Here is a 12,642-nt window from a genome sequence, read left to right on the forward strand (position 1 = left end):
AGGAGGAGAAACAACTGATGCTAACAGGACAGTTTGTTCAATGGTCCAAGTCAGCGACTGACACAGATGCTGGGGAGAAACATTTACTGAAATATGGTTGCAGACGGCGAGCAACTTCATGATTTTCTAACTGAAACTAGTCTGAAAGGTACATTAGAAGAACAACGCTAGTTATGAAGATGTAAAGGAGAGAAGCAATTTCCATGTTTCCTGCAGCGTTCAGAAGATCTAACAATCAACGACATACAATGCAGATTTAAGGGAGCGCTCGCTATGTACATAGTACACGGTGCTACAGGAGGCTTGGATGAGTGGTAGTTTTTGGGTTGTCCCTTGTAGAAAGTTGGGTACAATCTGTAATATAAAAACCCACAATTTGCACTTTTCGATTTTACAGTGATAAGGATGTTTTTTTTATCACCGCTTGTAACAGAGATAGAAAACTTCCTATCACCATGATTTACTATTAAACCCTTGCAGAGGGAGCTGCGCGATACTGCGCTGCCACCGTGAGCGTTAAGGGTTAACGTACTACTTGACCGGGTCAGTCTGAGGGGCTAATAGCACTGTCCCACCATCCCGACTGTTCGGAGGTGTATCCCGCTCACTATAGTGTGTACAGGAGAGGACTTGGGCGTGGCCTAATGTTTTGGAAGAGCTAGCCACACCCCTGAGGGAACTGCACCACTCCAGAGTATCCTGCCACGCCCCCAACGTGACGTGAATAAGTCTCCTGACCGGATTCCAAGATCTACGTTATTACCATGCTATAAATTACATAAACATTTTATAATACATAGGGGCCTATTTTGAAATTAACAGGTTTTTGCCCCTGTCAGTGCAACGAAGACAGGTGACTTTTCGGCACTATTTATTTATAAAGTGATGTCGGGACAGCGCATCCGATAGGCTATTCTGGAGATGACTTTATTCCAAGGAAGACTCCGGGTTCTGACCAGGGGGTAAATGTATTATACTGTGGATTTTGCAAATCGCAAGTTTGCCTTTAAAGGCATTGCTGTTTTAAATTTCTGCTGCAATATCAGCGATTTGCAAAATCTTCAGTTTAACCCTTGGGGGTAAATATATGATCCTCTGATTTCTGCAGGTCGACGGAGACTTGGTGACTTTGCAGTGAACATTTAAAGCGGCGATAACTTGCCTTTACAAGCCATCGCCGCATGTGCATGTACGACCTAGATGTTACCATTTGCGAAATACGATGCTCTCCCCATAAGAATCAATGGCTCCCACCATCTCTAGATTGTAAAATGCAGACAGGGGTGCAGTGAGAATCTGGGAGAGATTTTGTCGTTGCTGAATTTCCAGCAGGTCTGCAGGACGTTTTATAAACAGAATAAAACCCAACACTTTGCTCTGACACGTTACACACACAGCGCTTAGAACCTGCTATTAATAATTGCATTCAGTACAACTTCCAGCATCCAGAGAATTCTGTCCTCCAGGGGCTAATACAGTTTCTATTTAGAAGTTTATGTGGGCTGTAACTAAGCTGACTGCACCAGCAGAACTCACTTTACATATATATGTCATCAGTCTGGAAGATATTTCTCTGAACCTCGGCCAACGCTTGTGTGTCCTGTGAGCAAAATACACAGATTTCATCTCAACTCTTTGAATAAAGATATAGAAGGAAGATTTCCATTCATCGCAGCTCAGAAACGTTGGTGAATTTACATAGTTGGAAAATGTGAATTAATAAAACTGTTAATTAGGAGATTATTTTCTCAGAGCTTCGGCCTCTGCGGTAACATTCAGCTCACCTGGCTCCTCAATTATCACCAATTACAGAGAATGTTTCCCACTGAAATAAATCAGAAATGGTTGTGATGTGACGGCAGGAAATGCACTAAAGTCTACTCCACATTTTAAGGGTGTCAACAACTAAGGGTCTTATTTATAAAGCCTTAAACCCTTTAGACACTGCTTTGTCTGCTTGGTTTATGTACTTTTAAGTAAATTAACTATTTAACAAAATCCTAATGCAGAACATCTCTCCTTCATTAGGCAAATTACCACCTAATACCGCAGTCCCTATAATACTCAAAGGGGACTGCAGTCTGGGTAAATGTATCAAGCTCCGCTCACATTATCTGTGATTACCGCTAGTTAGACAATCGCTGCCTGGTCCTCGCTCTGTGTCCTGATCTTCAGCTGCGCATACTGTTCTATAGGTTACAAATTACCTGTTTATTCCTGATATTTGTGCCCCCCTGTGGCTGTATGATCTCTCGGGGCGGTCAGAGATTACATGGAGGCTTATATCAAGGTAAATCTGACATAGTGATATATTCTGCAGATTATTACATTACTGACCTCCCTAGAGATCTGCAGAACATTTCTCTGTCCCATCTACCCCCTGACAGATACATAGTGATATATTCTGCAGATTATTACATTACTGACCTCCCTAGAGATCTGCAGAACATTTCTCTGTCCCATCTACCCCCTGACAGATACATAGTGATATATTCTGCAGATTATTACATTACTGACCTCTCTAGAGATCTGCAGAACATTGCTCTGTTCCATCTACCCCCTGACAGATACATAGTGATATATTCTGCAGATTATAACATTACTGACCTCCCTAGAGATCTGCAGAACATTTCTCTGTCCCATCTACCCCCTGACAGATACATAGTGATATATTCTGCAGATTATTACATTACTGACCTCTCTAGAGATCTGCAGAACATTGCTCTGTTCCATCTACCCCCTGACAGATACATAGTGATATATTCTGCAGATTATTACATTACTGATCTCTTTGTAGATCTGCAGAACATTGCTCGGACACCAGAAATACCCAAGCAACTGGATATATTTTATACCCCTTAAGTCCAGAACAATATTATTCAGTAAGAATCATGCAGAAACATTCACAGGACAGTAAAAAAAACATTTTCTGAGCCAAAACAAACAAAAAAATAATACATTTTTCTTCCTGGAATGTAAAAAGAAAGAGAAGGCGATGAAAGAAGTGATAAGTGAGGAGCGAGATCAGATAGGGGTCCACAGACATGAAAGGACCTGGTAGGAATCTGACAGTTTGGGCCATGACCGTCGTTCCAGCAAGTGAAGGAAATATTCATAAAACGCTGAGAGCGCCTGGAATATCTCCTGACACCGGAGACAAAGGCCGCTGTCAGGAGAGGCGATAAGAGAGGATGGAGCTGGTCTTGTTATCACAGAAGGACAGCGCTCTCTCTGCGCAGCCGATACATCACTCCACAGGTGGACGTCCTCCATAGTCTCCCTCCCCGTTAATGGCACCAGTCATCATTCTTATTAATCGCCCGTGAGATTTCTGGCTCTTGCGCGGTTTATCACAAAATCTCAGCACTAAGGGACCTTCAGCAGCTGAGAAGGAAACTGACTGTGTGCTTAAGAAACCCTACATTTCAGCATCAATCAGCCCGTCAGCTCATAAAACTGAATGACTGCTGAAGGATTCATAGAAGAACCATTTGTGTGCCAGAGGGGGCCCAACGCATGGAGCCGCAGAGTACAGGAAGAGGCGTCCGTGTGTTCCCGGTTATAGGAGATAGAGTGAATGGTAATTACCCCTGCAGAGGAACTCAGAGAACAGCAGCTAAAGGGTTAAGTCAAACTTCTATGAATTTCCTATCGGGAAGAATGTTTATATTACTATATACACTACTTACAGAGTTGTTTATGTTCATGAAAATAAAAGCCACTTCTTTACAATGTGTCCATGATGTTGGTTGCTGACCACAACTTCCTACGTGTGTATAATAAATAAATATATATATATATATATATATATATATATATATATATATATATATAATGTATATTAGTGGCCTGGGCACCCTCTGATGACGCAACACCCGACTCCTTCTTACTTTGTACTAAGCTTTTATTGTCAGAGTAACTCATTGTATAAAGTCCCACACACTTTCTTGTGGCCATAATTCCAAATTAACAGAGGCCGACTCCCTAGTTTCCAGCCAACTTGTTCAGCGTCGGTCACACAATGCTTGATGGACAGGTGAGGCTCCCACCTGGTCTTTATAGAAGACTTTTCTTCAGGTGCTCTGCTGGATTACTCTCACCGCAGACACACTCTGTCATCATTATCACCATTTATTTATATAGCGCCACTAATTCCGCAGCGCTGTACAGAGAACTCACTCACATCAGACCCTGCCCCATTGGAGCTTACAGTCTAAATTCCCTAACATACACACACACATAGACAGACAGACTAAGGTCAATTTGTTAGCAGCCATTTAACCTAGCACTATGATTTTTGGAGTGTGGGAGGAAACTGGAGCACCCGGAGGAAACCCATGCAAACATGGGAAGAACATACAAACTCCACACAGATAAGGCAAATTGAACTCATGACCCCCGTGCTGTGAGGCAGAAGTGCTAACCACTGAGCCACCGTGCTGCCACACTCTGTCAGCTGTGGAAAAAGATACCTTCAAACTACCTCAGGCAAGCAGAAAGCTACATACAGCGAAACGCACGTTACTATTTACTGTGTGTGACGCACCCATTACTCTTAAATATGATGGGAATAGGAAGCAACGGAATTATGACTATTGAGATTTAAATAAGAGGTGATACTGCCCAAACAAGATACTAATAGGAAGATAGTAAACCCCCCCTTCACCAACTAATTACGAGCTGCATTATTTAGCATCTAGCTGCTGCAACTGAATGAGGAGCAGATTTCATTTGTGTAGACGGAGACATGATTTTTGTAGTGGGCACATTTGCTCCTAGTAATAATAAACAGCTTAATCATGTGCTTCAATCAGCATCTGCTATTATAATCTTGTGCCTAACCGCAGGTATAACTACTCTTACTAGAGATCAGCCAACTACCCAGTTTGCTTCCTCCATAACTGAATAGGAAAGAGTTCGCAGTCACGGAAATCATTTTAAAATCACTATATTTTCACATATTATTGACAGATTTCACTGGATAAGTATATGGTTATTATATGGTTATTTACTAAAGTGCATATTGTTTTTACTGGGGATTACTTAATACACTAGGGGGTATATTTACTAAATGGCGGGTTTGAAAAAAATGGAAATGTTGCCCATAGCAGCCAATCAGCTTCTAGCTTTTACTTTTGTAGAATGTACTAGATGAATGATAACTAGGGGTCTGATTCATTAAGGATCTTAAATGAAGAGGATTCTTATTTCAGTCTCCTGGACAAAACCATGTTACATTGCAAGGGGTGCAAATGAGTGTTCTGTTTTGCACATAAGTGAAATACTGACTGTTTTTTCATGTAGCACACAAATGTCAACTTTACATTTCTGTGTACAAATAAGTTATCAAGTATTTGTGTGCTACATGAAAAAACAGTCAGTATTTAACTTATGTGCAAAACAGAATACTAATTTGCACCCCTTGCATTGTAACATGGTTTTGTCCAGGAGACTGAAATAAGAATCCTCTTCATTTAAGATCCTTAATGAATCAGGCCCTAGGATCTGATTGGTTGCTATAGGCAACATCTCCACTTTTTCAAACCCGCAGTTTAGTAAATATACCCCTGGATGTTGAAAAGCTCTGTACTATAGTGATGACAGCTAATTTCTGGTTCATGCACAGGACAGGTCTTCCCAAACCTCTCTGAAGGCAACTCAAACCAAGAGACAATGAGCCCCATATCCAAATATTTATCCGGCAGTGTAATGAACGCTGCGCTATCCTCATGTGATCTTCTCTATGAAGAAATACAGAGAGAAAATCTAAACGTCTCTTATTACATAACCGTTTGATAAGACACATATTTTACATTTCTACCAATTGATATCACTGGTTGCTAACTTGAAAATTAGCATGAAAATAAAAAACAGACAAATATAGGTCTCTAACCGATATAACCAAAGATGCAAGATATAAAGAGATGCAGAAAGTAAAATACACTTCATCCACCTCAGTTATCAGTCACCGGCAGGATGAGGTGATAACAGCTGCAGTTATTATTTATCAATCTGAGAGGACTCAGATAATGATGGCACCATATGATGAGCACTTGGCTGGGTCTCACGTAGGGCACATATCGGTGGGTGTTCTCCGTGCCAGCCGTCGGCTTCGGTAATCATATTCTTTACGTATGAACGCTTTCTCTACAGCATCAGAATTTGGACATTATCGATTCCCCAGATCCTCTAATTAGCTGAAGATTCAGAGCTTTAAACAAGGAGCTGTAGAAATACAACTGTTCCCTGGAAATGGTGATGGTTTAGACATCTGGCCTCAATTATACACTCACCGTCCAACCGGTGCCAACCAAACACAGGTAACACTCGCAGGACAGCCCGGCCCATCAACCCCATGCTGCATGTATAGCAAAATCCACATCACTGCTACTCACAGCAGAGTGACCACAGTTCCCTATAATGTACTATAATCTGTGACCCACGCCTTATAAACTGTATATCAACAATTCGGATATCATAATTGAAAGGCAAAATATATTTATCAGAGGGAGAACAGACAATATGACAGTGAAAACTGAGGGTATTACCGGCAATTGGGCCTTTCCGCTCTCTTCTATATATAACAGGGTTTTTTATCTCTACAGCTATGATCATCAAGGAATGTAAACGGTTTTGTGCGTACCAACCGTGAGATCACTCTGTGCATTCATCGTCATCACCATTTATTTATATAGCGCCACTAATTCCGCAGCGCTGTACAGAGAACTCACTCATATCAGTACCTGCCCCATTGGAGCTTACAGTCTAAATTCCCTAACGTACACACGGACAGACAGAGACACTAGGGTCAATTTTGATAGCAGCCAATTAACCTACCAGTATGTTTTTGGAGTGTGGAAGGAAACTGGAGCACCCGGAGGAAACCTATGCAAACACGGGGAGAACATACAAACTCCTCACAGAAAAGGCCATGGTCGGGAATTGAACGCATGACCCCAGTGCTGTAAGACAGAAGTTCTAACCACTGAGCCCCCGTAATGCACATTCCCAAAATGGACCATACGCCACAGTCAATTCATCTTTGAGCGCAAACGATACTCACTACAGCCTACGATTTCAGGGAGGGAACTGGGAAGGGTCGTTTGGCCGTAGTCACTGTACAGTAAGGTCGTGCCCATCATCATATGTAAGTGATGATTACTAGTGGTGACGGCTGTGTATGCAGCTAAAAGATGTGTTTGTAATCAGGAGCAACTGTAAAAATTAAAAATTTTATGTTCAATAAACATTAATAACATCCTAATAAATGTGCTTCATGGGGGAAAATAATAAAAATAAATAAACCAACTTTTTTTTTCATGTTGAATGATTTGGTCATTAATGATATTATTACCAGGTGACATCAATTCAATATTTTGTTTCCTGTATGTTCTTTTGACAATGTATATTCCACATAGGTTCTGTACGTATCCTGCAGTGTCTTGTATAGTAGTGCAGAGCGGACCTAGACCAGAATTCATCAGCGCCCGTATCTTCAGATTGGCTCCTTTTTGGATTCAGGCGCGTGCAGCCACGAATTCCCTGCGTTATGAAAGGAACCACGTTGCGCTCAGTATATGCCCCTTAAAGAATCAGGCCCTCTGTGTGCAGCAAATAGTTATTTTCGCTGCAGTGAGGATTCACCAAACGTTAACGCCATCTAACTAAATTGTGAACAACCTTATTTACTACTTTCATTATTTTTTCCAAAGCTGGTCTCCTTCAAATCAATGTGCAGATGGCCCCGTACCCTGTATTTCTTGGGGTAGTGGGGGGTCAGTGGTAGAAATAACACAACTTCTATATTTTATCCACCACTATATGTTTATGTATAAAAGTTTTTCTTTAGCTATTCATTTTTCCGGTACTTTAACTTTTCATGTGCGAGTCTGGAAGATATCTGTGTGCAAATAATAATACAGACGTTACAGGGTACAATCGGCACCGTGTAAATGGGTATGCCACCCCCCCCCCCCCCGAGGTTTAGTTCTGTCACCTCCAGTCTCTTCTCCCTGCAGCCAACACAACAAGATGCCCATCATCATCATCTATTTATATAGCGCCACTAATTCCATAGCGCTGTACAGAGAGCTCACTCACATCAGTTGCTGCCCCATTGGAGCTTACAGTCTAAGTTCCCTAATATACATACTAGGGTCCATTTTTTAGCAGCCAATTAACCTACCAGTATGTTTTTTTTGGGAGTGTGGGAGGAAACCAGAGCACCCAGAGGAAACCCATGCAAACACGGGGAGAACATACAAACTCCTCACAGATAAGGCCATGGTTGGGAATTGAACTCGTGACCCCAGTGCTGTAAGGCAGAAGTGCTAACCACTGAGCCACCATGCTGCCCATAAGAGACAGTGTCACAAAACTGTACTTGTGGACACTCTGTCTATTCCTGCAGGACCGTGAACCCATGCACAACAACATGACATCAGTGAGCAGGAATTTGGGTTCATCTTAGAGGACAGAAGACATCTACGCTGTTGACTATGTGTTCTATTCACTTAAAAAAAAAATCTGAATTTTATTTTTGTAGAGCACGCTATTTGGCTGATCATTTCAGGGTGGAGATAACATGTATTTGTTCCTGATTCTGTATCGTACTATATAGGCCCTTCACCTAGCGAAATGGACCCACATGTCAGATCTATCAAACGTCACATACATTTCTAATTTATTGTAAAACAGACCCCCCCCCCACCCTCCCTTCATCTATGGGTAACTAATCTGTCTGCAAACTAATGTACCTATACTGTAATGCATGTTTGTGTAGAGAAAAAACTACTGGTGGCATTATCACGGGGGCTAGTATAACGAGGGAGCACTTAATGTACATATATCGATGTTCTGCTATTTGTACATGATCCTTTCCGTATGGTACATTCCAAGGTAATTCAAAATTGGTTTCTTATGCCTCCTATTACTCTGTACCCAGAATGTCGTTACTTGTGGGTAACTCAGAGAAAACATCACATGCAGATGATTGTAGTATTATTACTATAATGTATTCGATATTTATAAAGCGCAAACACTTTACACACCTTTGTATATGTAATATTTAAGGCAACTGCCCTGCGCAGCTGAGCTTACAATCAAGTATTGGTGAGTTAGATACAGAGAGCGGATTCTGGGGGTCTCCAGGAGGTCTCAAGGCAAGTGACTTCATTATAGAAGGGGTAGTTACAGGTTACTGCTTCACCTCAACGGGGGGCCAACTGCAGTACAGTGTACACTTAATACTCTATAACAGGGTTATACCCTGCTGTGCAGGCATTAAGGGACATATTCAATTGTCAGTGAGTATTTTATTTAGAGCGCGTTAAGTCATTTTCCCGCTGTTTTTCATCATATTCAAGCGGGTTAACTTTACCCGTAATTCAATTCCATTGTTAACGCTACGTGTTTTTTTTCAAGAAACGGTCCTCTCGCGCTCCAGTAGAAGATCTATTGAAAGTATAGGGTGTGCAAGAGGCACCCGCGGTAAAAGCTATTAAATTGTTTTTTTAACGTGGCGCGTTAAACAGGCCAATATGCTGTTTTATCTCGCACCACCTTGTGTTAAAAATAAAAAAACTCTAAAAAGTATTTGAAATCATGTAATAATGTGGAAAAAAGTTAAACTTATGTTTATCACTAATGCCTAACTTGTGTAAGTTGATTTTCTTGTGAAAATATAATGAAATAAAAAAATAAAAAATTAAATAAAATCACTAATTAATTATATTTATGTATGTTTTTGGTACAAATATGAATGTAGGTATGTGTGTTGACATGGTATAGATGATTGTGTGGTACAAAAATAGTTCAAGTTAAAAATATGTTAAATAAAGTACTGTAATGTAGATATTATCAATGTGTAATGCATTCTAACGTATGTAAATGTATGCAAAACCTTTTTTTTGTCTTCTACATGACAACGTTAAAACTCCCCTTCACTCCTCTAAAGTCTTGCAAACACAATGTTTAACGCGCTGGGGCAGCGTTACCTGTTTAGCAATTGAATTGCACGAGGTTTCCCGCGGCGCTAACTCCAAACAGTCGCTATTGCCAGCAAAAACCCGAGTGGGACTTTTTTTTTTTTTCTTAACGCTGCAGGGACAAAACAATCTCACTGACAATTAATATGCCCCTAAAGGGCCTAATTATGAAGCCCTGAACCATGCGGAAACTGCTCTTTCCGCATGGATCAGGCTTTATTATTTTTTTAAAAGTTAATTTAGAAAGTCTAACGCGGGAGATATCGGAGATATCTCTTACAATAGGCAGATTACTGCATTAAACCACAGTCCCCATAAAACTCAAAGGAGAATGTGGTCAGGACAATTTTATCAAGCTCTGAAAAGCTCTTAAGATGACGTTTGGGCAGATGAGTCGCGCAGATATCCGTCAGAACCCGGAGTCTTCATTAAGACAAATTAATTGCTGGGACAGCCTCCTATCACAGGTGCTGTACAGACATGATATGTATATTAAATTGCTAAGAAATGCAATCTTTCATCGCTGCGATGACAAATGATACTTAACGAGACAAATCTGTGTTAATTATTAAATAGGCACCTAAGAGTCAGTCCGGCAAATACAAGGGCAATGTTTAGGCAACTCATTGATTTCTGTTGGGAAGTAGTCACAAACACTGAATTGTAAGCTCTTTGGCCCATAAATCCCGCTTTATTGTATCCTCCATCTCCCAGGACTCCTTCACAGCCAGGGTCAGACATTAATCCTGGAGCTCTAGATGGACGGAGACAAAATGACTTGTCCAAGGTCACAGGGAACGACCAGTGAGATCTGATAAAGGGTCATCAGTAAATCTTGTGTTGTAGTGTTTCACAGTCAGCGTTTATAACCACTGAGCCAACTCCTTCAAGATCCTTCACGTAAGGTCACCCAGCATGAAATGATGTGGCCCCTTGTAAGGCAACGCTCAGCCATCCACAACGGGTCACAGCTTCATTCTGATGGTGTCAGGAGGCCTCTGGCAGGGTTAATGGGAGTCTCACCAATATAATAATCCATCAGTGTGGAAATTCCTCCTCCGCAGACGGCGTTATGGGGCCTCGTCTGGATACTGCAGAACTGCTGGATTAAATGGCCATCAAAATCCTGCTGATCTGTACTGCACATTTTCAGTTGTATCATTAACATTATCAGACCGTGTAATGAGGGACCTTTTTTTTCAGGGTTCTGCTCTATAATTTTCTTATAACTCCACCTCGTCAACATTTATGAGGGGATTTGCCTTCCTGAAACAGGAGTGTTTGGTCGGTTTTATGGCCCCGGCAAATGAAAAATTGGATAAAATAAGATTTTTTCTTTTTTTTTTTTTAGAAAATCCGAGATATAATGGTGTTATAAAAACAATTCAGGAATCGCTGACTCTAAAATTTCTACAGTCCTAGAGCCATGTATATGAAGTTTTGTGTAGTTTTCTATAGAGAGAGGATGTACAGACATCATAAACCTGTCTGTAATACAATTACTAGTCATGGATGTGGACAGGCAGATGAATCATGTGAGAACCATTGCTGGACCCTCTAAGCACATGATAACCGTGTATCATCCACACTGAGATATTCATAGACAAGTGACGTTCAGGCTAGACAAGGAGACTTAAGAAAATTACAACCAGCAACCCGAAAAGAGGCACCGTACCAGCAGTCCGCGCCAGTAGATCTTTATATCATTCATGATCAATTACGAGAGCCGTCAGACTTGGCCGGCATGAAGCCACTGATCCCTAAAACTTGGCCAGTCTTCCTGGGCGGGCGGGATTGGGTATCCTAGACCTAAGCCAAGGGCTGGAAGAGGAATCAAGATCGTAGCTGGAGCAGTGAAATATGTCTCTGAAGAAGTCTACTGGAAGGTCTGGAAATTTCACGAAACATCATCCTGGTGCGAGTTTCATGTCGGTCCAATAAAAGGTGGCAAAATTCGCAAGAAGTCCAAGTTTTCTGCGAGACCAATGAAGATTGCAGAAGCGTACGAGGGGGAGGAAATCGAATGAAATGAGCTCATTGTTACAGAGTGCAGGAGGGATATTTGTACAGTGATTGCATATGCAGAAACATCTCACCTAACTGGGAAGGTTTTACTGGCCATATCGCCTCTGTCCCGGATCCAAAAGGAGATTTCAGAGCTCGTTCGCCAGCGTTGACAGCCAAGGGATTGTTACCAGCGCCAGGTAAGGGAACAACACGGATATTTTCGATGTCAGCACAGTTGGGGACAGGCTTTTGGTGAGCCAGAAGGTGGATTGGCTGTAAAGCCCCTGGGTTTGAATGCACAGAAAATCAGTATCATTGTGTTTATATTATAAAACTATTATTAATAGATTTAGTGCTCAACATAGGAGTCTTGGCCATTCTATCACCACTGGCAGCCTACAAAACTGCTTTTAAAGGGGATTTATACTTTAAAAAATCCATTTTATTTGTCTGCTATTAAATTGACCTTAGTCTAATGCGATATGTGTGTGTGTGTGTATGTTAGAGAATTTAGACTGTAAGCTCTAATGGGGCAGGGACTGATGTGAGTGAGTTCTCTGTACAGCGCTGCAGTATAAGTGGCGCTATATAAATAGCTGATGATCATGATTTTACCAACTTACTCTCCTTATCAGTAACTACTGCTGGG

The 12,642-nt window shown here is 41.3% G+C and overlaps 1 protein-coding gene across 4 annotated transcripts in view; it reads right to left on the reverse strand.

The window, feature by feature from the left end:
- The window catches only part of CNTFR (ciliary neurotrophic factor receptor), a 398,494-nt gene that overhangs the window by 244,004 nt on the left and 141,848 nt on the right, over positions 1-12,642 (reverse strand). The gene's annotated exons all lie outside the window — the stretch shown is intronic.

Source organism: Mixophyes fleayi, chromosome 1 (assembly GCF_038048845.1).
Source record: "Mixophyes fleayi isolate aMixFle1 chromosome 1, aMixFle1.hap1, whole genome shotgun sequence".
Taxonomy (NCBI): Eukaryota; Metazoa; Chordata; class Amphibia; order Anura; family Limnodynastidae; genus Mixophyes; species Mixophyes fleayi.